Genomic DNA, 8,471 nt, shown 5'->3' with positions numbered 1-8,471 from the left:
GGGCAGAGCCCGGCTGCTCGCGGGGAGCCCCCCGGCTCCTCTGGCCCGCGGGCTTGCAGCCAGCCCCGGGGCGCGGCTCGCGCCTTCGGCGTGGTGGAGCCGGCCTCCTTCGGAAGGGACTGGCCGCGGGAAGCCCAAGTCAGTCCCGCTGGGCCGGGGGGCAGGCGGCCCGAAAGGCGGGGAGCGAGGAGGGCGGCGCCGGGCGGCGCGGGTCCAAGGGCTCCCCTTTGCTTGTCCCTGGCGCTGCCCGCGTCTGACCTCTTATCCCAGGGGCTTCCATCTGCATGAAGCCCGCGTCGCACCAGTCGATGTTTGCAAGGTTTGCGCTTTGCATTTCAGTGATGGGCCCCCTCCCCCCCTTTTTTTTTTGCGGGTGGGGAGGAGGATTTGTTGTTAACAAAATTTGGTCGAGAAATTCAGAGGTTTGTATCTTGCAAGGAGAGTAAGTAACAGATCTTAAGGAATAGCCCTCTGCTACTCGGTGCTTCTCCGGAGAGCAGGTAGTGATGTCGGGGCAGCCTCCTCTGTAGCGGTGACAGGCTCGAAGACATAAATGTATGTTGAAGTTGTGTTCCTGAGGTGTCATGAGGAGACGTGATGTCACGTCAAGTGATCAGTGCGGTTTAAGGTTGGCATGGGATGAAGTAGAAGGACTTCTTTGTAGTAGTACTTTTTCAGTGTGTGTGTGTGTGTGTGTGTGTGTGTGTGTGTGTGTGCGCGTGTGTGTAGCAGAGGCGGGGCGGGGGCGACATCCTAATTGCAATTATTGGAGGTCTGAACGCAGCCTGAAAGTCGAAGGTTCGCTTCCCCAAGCCACCCATTCTCTCTCCTTAGTTCGGGTCCCACTGTTCCCGGCTTCTCTTGCATTGGTCCTGGCGTGTTTCGAGCACTCAGCTCTTCTGTATGTTTATGTTGTAAAGATGCAAGGCACATTCGCATGTCTAGCATGCTGTCTGCTTTCCATCAAGCTTGCTTTTTGAACTTCATAATGATTAGGTCCTAGAGGTCAATCTTCAGAAACTTTTTGGAAAACGCATATTAGGAAAGCACCATAGCTGGTTTAACTTTTTTTATTTTTTATTTTGCCAAGGTGAATCTCTTTTGCAAGTTTAGTTCCATCTGTTTGAAAGGCAGAGTGACTGACAAATCTTCCATCTACTGGTTTATTCCTGAATCCCTTCAGTAACCAGGGCCGGGCTGAACAGGAGCCTGGATTTTCTGCAGGGAGGCAGGACCCAAGCACTGGGTCTGTCCTTTGCTGCCAGTGATGGGTCAGCGGGAAGCCGGGCCAGAAGCTGAGTAGCTGGGACCAAACTGGCTGTCTGGTCAGGGATTTGGGTGTCCCAAGCAACAGTTTAACCTGTTGCTCCATCTTTTCATCCCTCCACTGTGGACCTCACTGTGGACGTAAGATTTGTGTCTCAGTCTTGCCTTTTCTTTATTTTTCTCTCCCTCCTTCCCTCCCTTCCTTCCATCCTTTCTCTCTCTTTCCCTTCCCCTCCCTGCTTCCCTCCCTCCCTTGCTTCTTCTCTTCCTTTTTTTTTTTTTTTAAATTGGAAAGTCAGATTTACAAGAGAGGAGGAGAAGCAGAGAAAGATCCTCCATCCGCTGGTTCACTCCCCAAGTGGCTGCAACTGCTGGAGCTGAAGTTGAACTGATCCGAAGCCAGTTGCTTCTTCCAGGTCTCTCATGCAGGTGCAGAGTCCCAAGGTTTTGGGCTGTCCTCTACTGCTTTCCCAGACCACAATAAGGGAGCTGAATGGGGAGTGGAGTAGCCAGGATGCGAACCAGCACCCATATGGGAGCCCGGTGCACATTAGGCAAGGACTTTAGCCACTAGGCTATTGCACTTGGCCCTTGCACATTCTTTAAGAAGTTTCGCATAATTGCTTTTTTGTTATGTTTACCTTCTTTTAGCCCCAAACGTCTGCTCTCTAATGCTTTCTAAGTGGTGGTCTTCTGTTTTTCTCCGTATTGTTTTGTTGCACACTGGCGTTACTGCCTGCATTGCTGCCCAGTATGTGTTCTAGGAAGCTGCTGAAGTGGAGCACTTGTTGAAAGGAGACGTGCACAAGGGAACCCAGGACTTCGACAATAAAAGGAACATAATACAGCTAGCGGCAGCAGAAGATAAGACTTATCTTAGTGCCATGTTGTCTTAGATACCATTTCTTTTGGGCTTTTTCTCCAACTCCTCCCATCTTACAGCTTTAGTTCCTAGTTTCTACTTGGGATGGCTGTGTCACTCGTATGCCAGCATCTTGCCTGCCCCTGGCTGCTGTCTTTTTTTGTTGCTAGCTTTCTTCATCCTAGGAATGTCAGGTGTTAAGTCTTAGGAGGCAATTTCGTTTGGCTTGCTCCTCCTTCTCTCTGGCTGGTAGCAAGCTTGTGTACTCAAGTATCTAAGCACTCCTGACCACTTAGTTGTCGGAGTGTTTATGGCACATACGGACAGAGGGCAGGGTTGTAATGGTGACAGATACGGGGTGGTATGCAAGCTGTCCTTCCAGAGTGGAGTTGTGAGCACGAAGATTTACCCTGCCTAGTCAGTGGGACACCAGGTGGGCCCCACGTGAGCACGTTCTCACTGCTTGAGCACGGCTGAAGGTGAACCAGCTGTGGCTCTGCCTTTTCCTTCCCTTCTGTCTTCTGTAAGTTCTTTGAGTTTTTAGTTAACCGTAGTTGCACCTAGTGTTGGTCACAGTTGCAGTGGTATCAGCGTCTCTCCTTTTTGATGTTTTCTGATTAGAAGCTTGGAGCTCCTTTCATGTAGAGTGACCTGCAGGTGCTCCTCCCTGCCTGTGTGGTAGTAGGAACCCTTTCTTTCCTATCCCTCTGATTACAGCATTCCCTGCTCCTCTAGTCATAGTCATCCCTGGCCTGTGTTCAGAGTGTTTTTCTTTTCTGTCCCTTTTTTCCCCCACACGTAATGGAGAGTATGCGTTATTTGTCTTTCTGTGTCTGGCCTATTTCACCTTTTAACTTCACATGATAACCCATTTTATTACCAATGAGAGCATTTCATTAGCTTTTAAAAATTCTATTTATGTATTGCATTTTCTTGATTGATTAATCTGTTGAAGGACACATTGGTTGAGCCTGAATCTGGGCTGTTGTGAATGGTTATGAACCTAAACACAGTAGTTCACATACCTTTGGTACCATGATTTGACTTTTTTTTTTTTAAATATATGCTTAGTAAGAGTGCTAGGTCCTATTACAGTTGGATTTCTAGTTTTTTTTTTTTTAATTTTAAATTTATTTTGTAAAGATTTACTTGTTTGTATCAGAAGCAGATTTACAGAGAGAAGGAGAGAGAGAGTGAGAAAGATCTTCCATCTGCTGGTTTCCTCGCCAAATGGCCATAGCAGCTGGAGTTGAGCTGATCCGAAGCCAGGAGCCAGGAGCTTTTTCAGGTTTCCCATGTGGGTGCAGGGTTCCAAGGCACTGGGCCGTTCTCCACTGCTTTCCCAGGCCATTAAGCAGGGAACTGGATGACAGGTAGGGCAGCTGGGGCATGAACTGACACCCAAATGGGATGCTGGTGGTGCGGGATGGAGGATTAGCCCAGCGCCATGCTGGTCCCTATTTCTAGTTTGTAAGAGTTTCAATACTGTTTTCCATAGTAACTGTACTAATTTATGGTGCTTTTTCTTTAAATTGTTTTTTTTCCATTCTTAGTGGATTTAAGCGTCCTCTGATGGCAGGTGTTCTTGCTGTAGCCTGTGGTTCTTTATAGCTCTGTAGTGTAATTGCTTAATTACTTGTCTGTTTTCTATTGTAGTCTTTGACTTCTTTGGTGGAAGAGATGAATATCAGTTGTTAGTAATAAAGACTTTTAGATTGGTTTCTGAAGTTACACACTCTGTGTATGACCTATGATGGGATTGTGTCCTGATAACACAATTGGAAATTCTGTAAGTTGAAAATGCATTTAATGTATCTGACCTACCGAACAGCATTGCTTAGCGCAGTGAACTCGGAGCAATGCTGATTCTTTCCCTTTGTGAGTGTGTGGCTGATCGAAGGCTGTAGCTGCTGCCACTGCTTAGCATCAGAAGGAGACTAAAGCTAACAGAACTGTCCAAAAGGGGTTAAGGTTCAAAGTGCAAGTACAATGTCTGCCGAGCGAATATTGCTTTCCCCAAAGTGAATTGTCATTAAGTTTGGCGGGTATATTTTTATACTGTTTATGAAAGTACATAGATCTGTTGAATTTTTCACCAAATAAATACAGAAATGTAAGAACATCTGTATTAGAATACAAAATATTACTGTTACTCTACAAGCTGCGTTGTATTCTATTTTAGTGAATTTGACTTACGTACAGAGAGGGAGAGAGAGAGAGAGAGAGATCTTCCATTTGTAGATTTACTCTCCAAATGGCCACAACAGCTGGGGCTGGGCTAGGCTGAATTCAGGAGCCAGGTGCTGCGTTCTGGTCTCCCATGTGAGTGGCAGGGGGTCCAAGCTCTTGGACCATCTTCCTCTGTCTTCTCAGGTACATCAGCAGGTAGCTGGACTGGAAGTAGAGCAACTGGAGCTCGAACTAGCACACCAGTGCAGGATGCTGGGAGGCTTAACCTGTGCCACAATGCCAACTGCAGATTTAATTTTAGTTTAACTGTTCAGTGTTCAGGTTTCTTGACATAGCTTCTGTGTATCTTTAGACATGTAATAAGGCTCATTGATAATGGAATTTTTATTTTATATAAAGAATTATGTAATTTATATTGCGTTACAGAAACAGTTTTGGGGGCCGATGATGTGGAGTAGCGAGTAAATCCGTTGCCTGTGATGCTGACTTCCCATATGGACATCTGTTTGAGTCTCAGCTGCTCCACTTCTGTTCTGGCTCCCAGAACTAATGTGCCTGGGAGAGCGGTGGAAGACGGCCCGAGTGCTTGCATCTTTGCACCCGTGTGGGAGTCCTGGAAGAAGCTCAGGGTTCATGGCTTCAGCCTGGCCCAGCCCTGGCCCAACCCTGGCATTTGCAGTTACTGGGGCAGTGAATCAGTAAATGGAAGATCTCTTTGTGTCTTTCTTTCTCTATGTAACTCTGAACTTCAGATAAAGAAAAGAAACAGTTTTGACATTTTTAATGCAATGGTTAAGTTAAAAAACACGTAATGCTCATCTGATATTTATTGTGGGGTGTTTATATTTGGGGAAGTTTTTTTATTTATAAGTTGAATATGACAGATTGAAGTGCTTTGGCTGACAGTGGTCTGTTTGGAGTGGTGAACACACTTGGGCTGGTAAGGGGGCTTGAGGCAAATGCTGCTGGCTTGTGAGTTTGAGTGTGAATTATGTTACTAGCATTTTTTGGCGGTGGGGTCATCCAGCGGGCAGCTGGAGTGTAATTTTACATGTAGAGTGAGGAAAGGACTAGCTGTCCTTTCAAAGACAGCTGGCTTGCTGAAAATTGCTTCTTTTTATACGACTGGTGTTAGACTGTAACTCTCCTTTGATTTTCCTTAAGCGTTTACAGTTTTGTACTTCTTTGAATAAGAAAAGTTTTTAAAAGTATACCTTTTCCTTAGAAAGATCCTATTAACCTTAAATCCATGAAGGGGGAAGAATACGGACTTGCAAACATGAAGTTCGGCAGACTTGTGTTGGAGTTCTAGCCTCATGATCTGGGAGCTGTCACTCAGGGGCAAGTCACTTCCCATTTCTGAGCTCCAGAATGTTCATCTCGCAAAAGGTTATCACAGAGTTAAGGTGCTAAGCGCATGCAGTCCAACAAGCCTGCCTTCTTGTTATGTTTGAACATAAGACTGAGAATTTCATTGTGTGACTGTCAGAGTAAGTGACTAAGCAAAGTTTGTTGCTTGTAGAAGTAGATATTAAGATAATGTTTCCGTGTTTCAGGTATGATTGTACTTTTCAATTCCGTATACTTCAAAGAAAGGCTTCTCTTGATGTCTTAGTGGGTAAGATGATTGGGTATTAGAAAGTGTTCTGATTCATCCTGGAATATCACAGCAGAATGTGTCGTGTTTGCCCATGACAAACATTCCTGAAATCATTGACAGATTGTGCTACTACTGCAGTTCATAGTGTAAGTATTTGTTTGAAATTGTTTGTTTTATCGATCAGATGATAGGCTGAGCAATCACTGGACGTTTTTTATGTAAGGGCTTGAGGTAACTGAGTAGATGTGTTTATAAAGGATTTCTAGATCATGGTTTTTTGTTTGTTTTGCAGCTATCTCGTTTTCTCGTTCCTTTGCCAACTTTTTTTTTTGGTAACACTCAAAATATGCTAAAAAGTTGAAATGACAAAAAAGAACATCAGTACATCTGCCATCTAGATTAAAAGTTTAATGTTGTTCCATCCATACTTGCTTTCTTGTTGTCTATATTTATGTCTGTAGTTTTGCTGAACTTTTTGGAAGTTCATGTAATGACAAGTTTCCCTCAAAATACTTTGTATGTTTTCAAAGCAACAGGTATTTATTTATTATTAAGACGCAGGCATACACACACACACATACACGCATGCACAAAAGAGAGACTAGTTCCTTCCCTCACTGCCCATGACTGGGGCTGTCCAGGCGAGAGCTAGGAGCCAGGAACTCAGACTCAGGTGTTTGAGCTGTCATCTGCTGGCCTGTTAGGTCCTGCAGTAGCAGGAACCTGAAAGTAGAAGTGGATATGGGAGATGAATCTAGGCACTTGATATGGGGTATGGGCTTCTGTTTTTTTTCTTTATTTTTAATTGCAAAGGCAGACTCATAGAAAGAGGTGGAGGGAAGAGGAGAGAGATCTTCACTTGTTCACTCCTCAAATGGCTGCATCTGTTGGGGCTTCAGCCAGGCTGAAACCAGGAGCCAGAAGCTTCATTGGGGTTGGCCACATGGGAATAGGGTCTAAAGATTTGGCTGTCAGAAGTGGGGAAACTGGCACGCACACTGGTGCCCGTGTGGTATGCCAACACTGCAAGTGGTCGCTTAACCCATTAATGCTACAATGCTGGCCTGGATACGGGCATCTTAAGTGGCTTCTTGACTGATAGGCCAAATATCAGAGAAAGGCATTCTTCACAATGCTTGCGTGCCATTGGCAGTGCCTGAGAAATAACAGTAGCCAAGCTTTACAGCAGGTTCCTGGGTTTGTGGATGCACTAAGGTAGATTTCATCAGCCAACAGACTTTGGAAAGATTTTCCCCAATCTTGATCCAGTGATATCTCAGAACTATCAAAACGCTCAGAACACTCTTCCCCACGTTGGGGTGTCTGAGGCTTCTTCAAATGATCAGCACGCCTCATCTCCGGGTGGGGATACAGTTTGATAGCAAGGAGTGGCCCCTCCCCGTTCCTCCTTGCAGATACAGGAGAGAGAGAGAGAAAAAAGGAAAAGACATTTGTCCTGCCCACCTTCCTCCATACCTGATCCTTCCTACCTTAATTGGAGATCCATAGGGGCTTGCATCCCTTTCAGCTGTGTAAGCAATGTTAAAAATAAAATAAAATAGTGGTAATTCCTTAACATTTAATACCCAGTCTGTGTTTGAATTTTCTCAGTTTTTAACTTTTTCCCTTTGCTTTTCATTTTCTTTTTGGTTTGTTTTAATCTGTAGTATTTTCTTTCCACATTTCCCCTCCTATGATACTGATGCTTCTTTGCAGAAACCAGATCATTTATCTTAGGAACTGGCCTGCTTTTGAAGTGAGTATTTAGCCTGGTCCCCCTTGGGAATGCCTGAGTTCGATTCCCATTTCTGGCTCTTGGCTTGAGCTTCCTGCTGATGCCTGTCTGGGCGGCAGTGATGATGATGGCTGAGTCATCTGGTTCCTGCCACCCCTGTGAGAGCCCTGGCTTGTATTCCTGACTCCTTGCCTTGTATTGGTCACTGGGGACACTTCAGAGGTAAACCAGAGGGGGAAGCTGTGTGTGTGTGTTGATGGAGTGATTATACCGTTTTCTAAAGTAATTGATTATTTCTTTGCACTATTATTTACCCTCTTTTCTGTGAATATAATGTGTAAATTGGAAGGCATTTCTTTTCTTTATTGTTTAAATTAAAAAAAAAATTGTGTTTACATAGTTGATCACAGTGGGAAGGGTTGAGAATTAGGGGAAGGTGGATGAGACCATTGTTGAGGAGAAGCTGCACCCATCCTCTCTACCAGGGATGGTGAACAGCCGCCCGATGTCATCCCAGGGTCCCCGGTCTGGAACATGCTCCCAAGAGTTCTGTTTAAGTGGTTTGCTTAATTCTGAAATATTGTCAGTCTCGTCAGTCCAAGGATGAGGAAATCCTTTCAAGGTCCATGTGCTGACGGAGTCCACCTTAAAATCTCTATTCGCTCAGATATTTGCTGTCGACACTTGGCTGGGGTAACTGAGCAATTTGCTCTGCTCTCCTTCTGCTGTGATACCAGATGTCCTCTGCAGACCCCAATGGACTGCCATATCTTCCATGAGCATCTGGGCCGTCCATTGCTCCTTCTTATCCACTGAGG

At 45.2% G+C, this 8,471-nt stretch overlaps 1 protein-coding gene across 1 annotated transcript in view; it reads left to right on the top strand.

Annotated features, from left to right (window-relative positions):
* The first annotated feature begins 5,044 nt into the window (after positions 1 to 5,044).
* The window catches only part of MYO9A (myosin IXA), a 221,086-nt gene continuing 217,659 nt past the window's right edge, over positions 5,045 to 8,471 (top strand). Inside the window, exon 1 of the mRNA XM_040969582.1 lies at positions 5,045 to 6,064. The gene's annotated coding sequence lies outside the window, so the exon portion shown is untranslated. The remainder of the gene's footprint in view (positions 6,065 to 8,471) is intronic.

The sequence above is a fragment of the Ochotona curzoniae genome, unplaced genomic scaffold, assembly GCF_017591425.1.
Source record: "Ochotona curzoniae isolate NIBS_2020 unplaced genomic scaffold, NIBS_Ocur_1.0 scaffold_4701, whole genome shotgun sequence".
Taxonomy (NCBI): domain Eukaryota; kingdom Metazoa; phylum Chordata; class Mammalia; order Lagomorpha; family Ochotonidae; genus Ochotona; species Ochotona curzoniae.
This window is presented reverse-complemented; position numbering and strand designations above follow the sequence as displayed.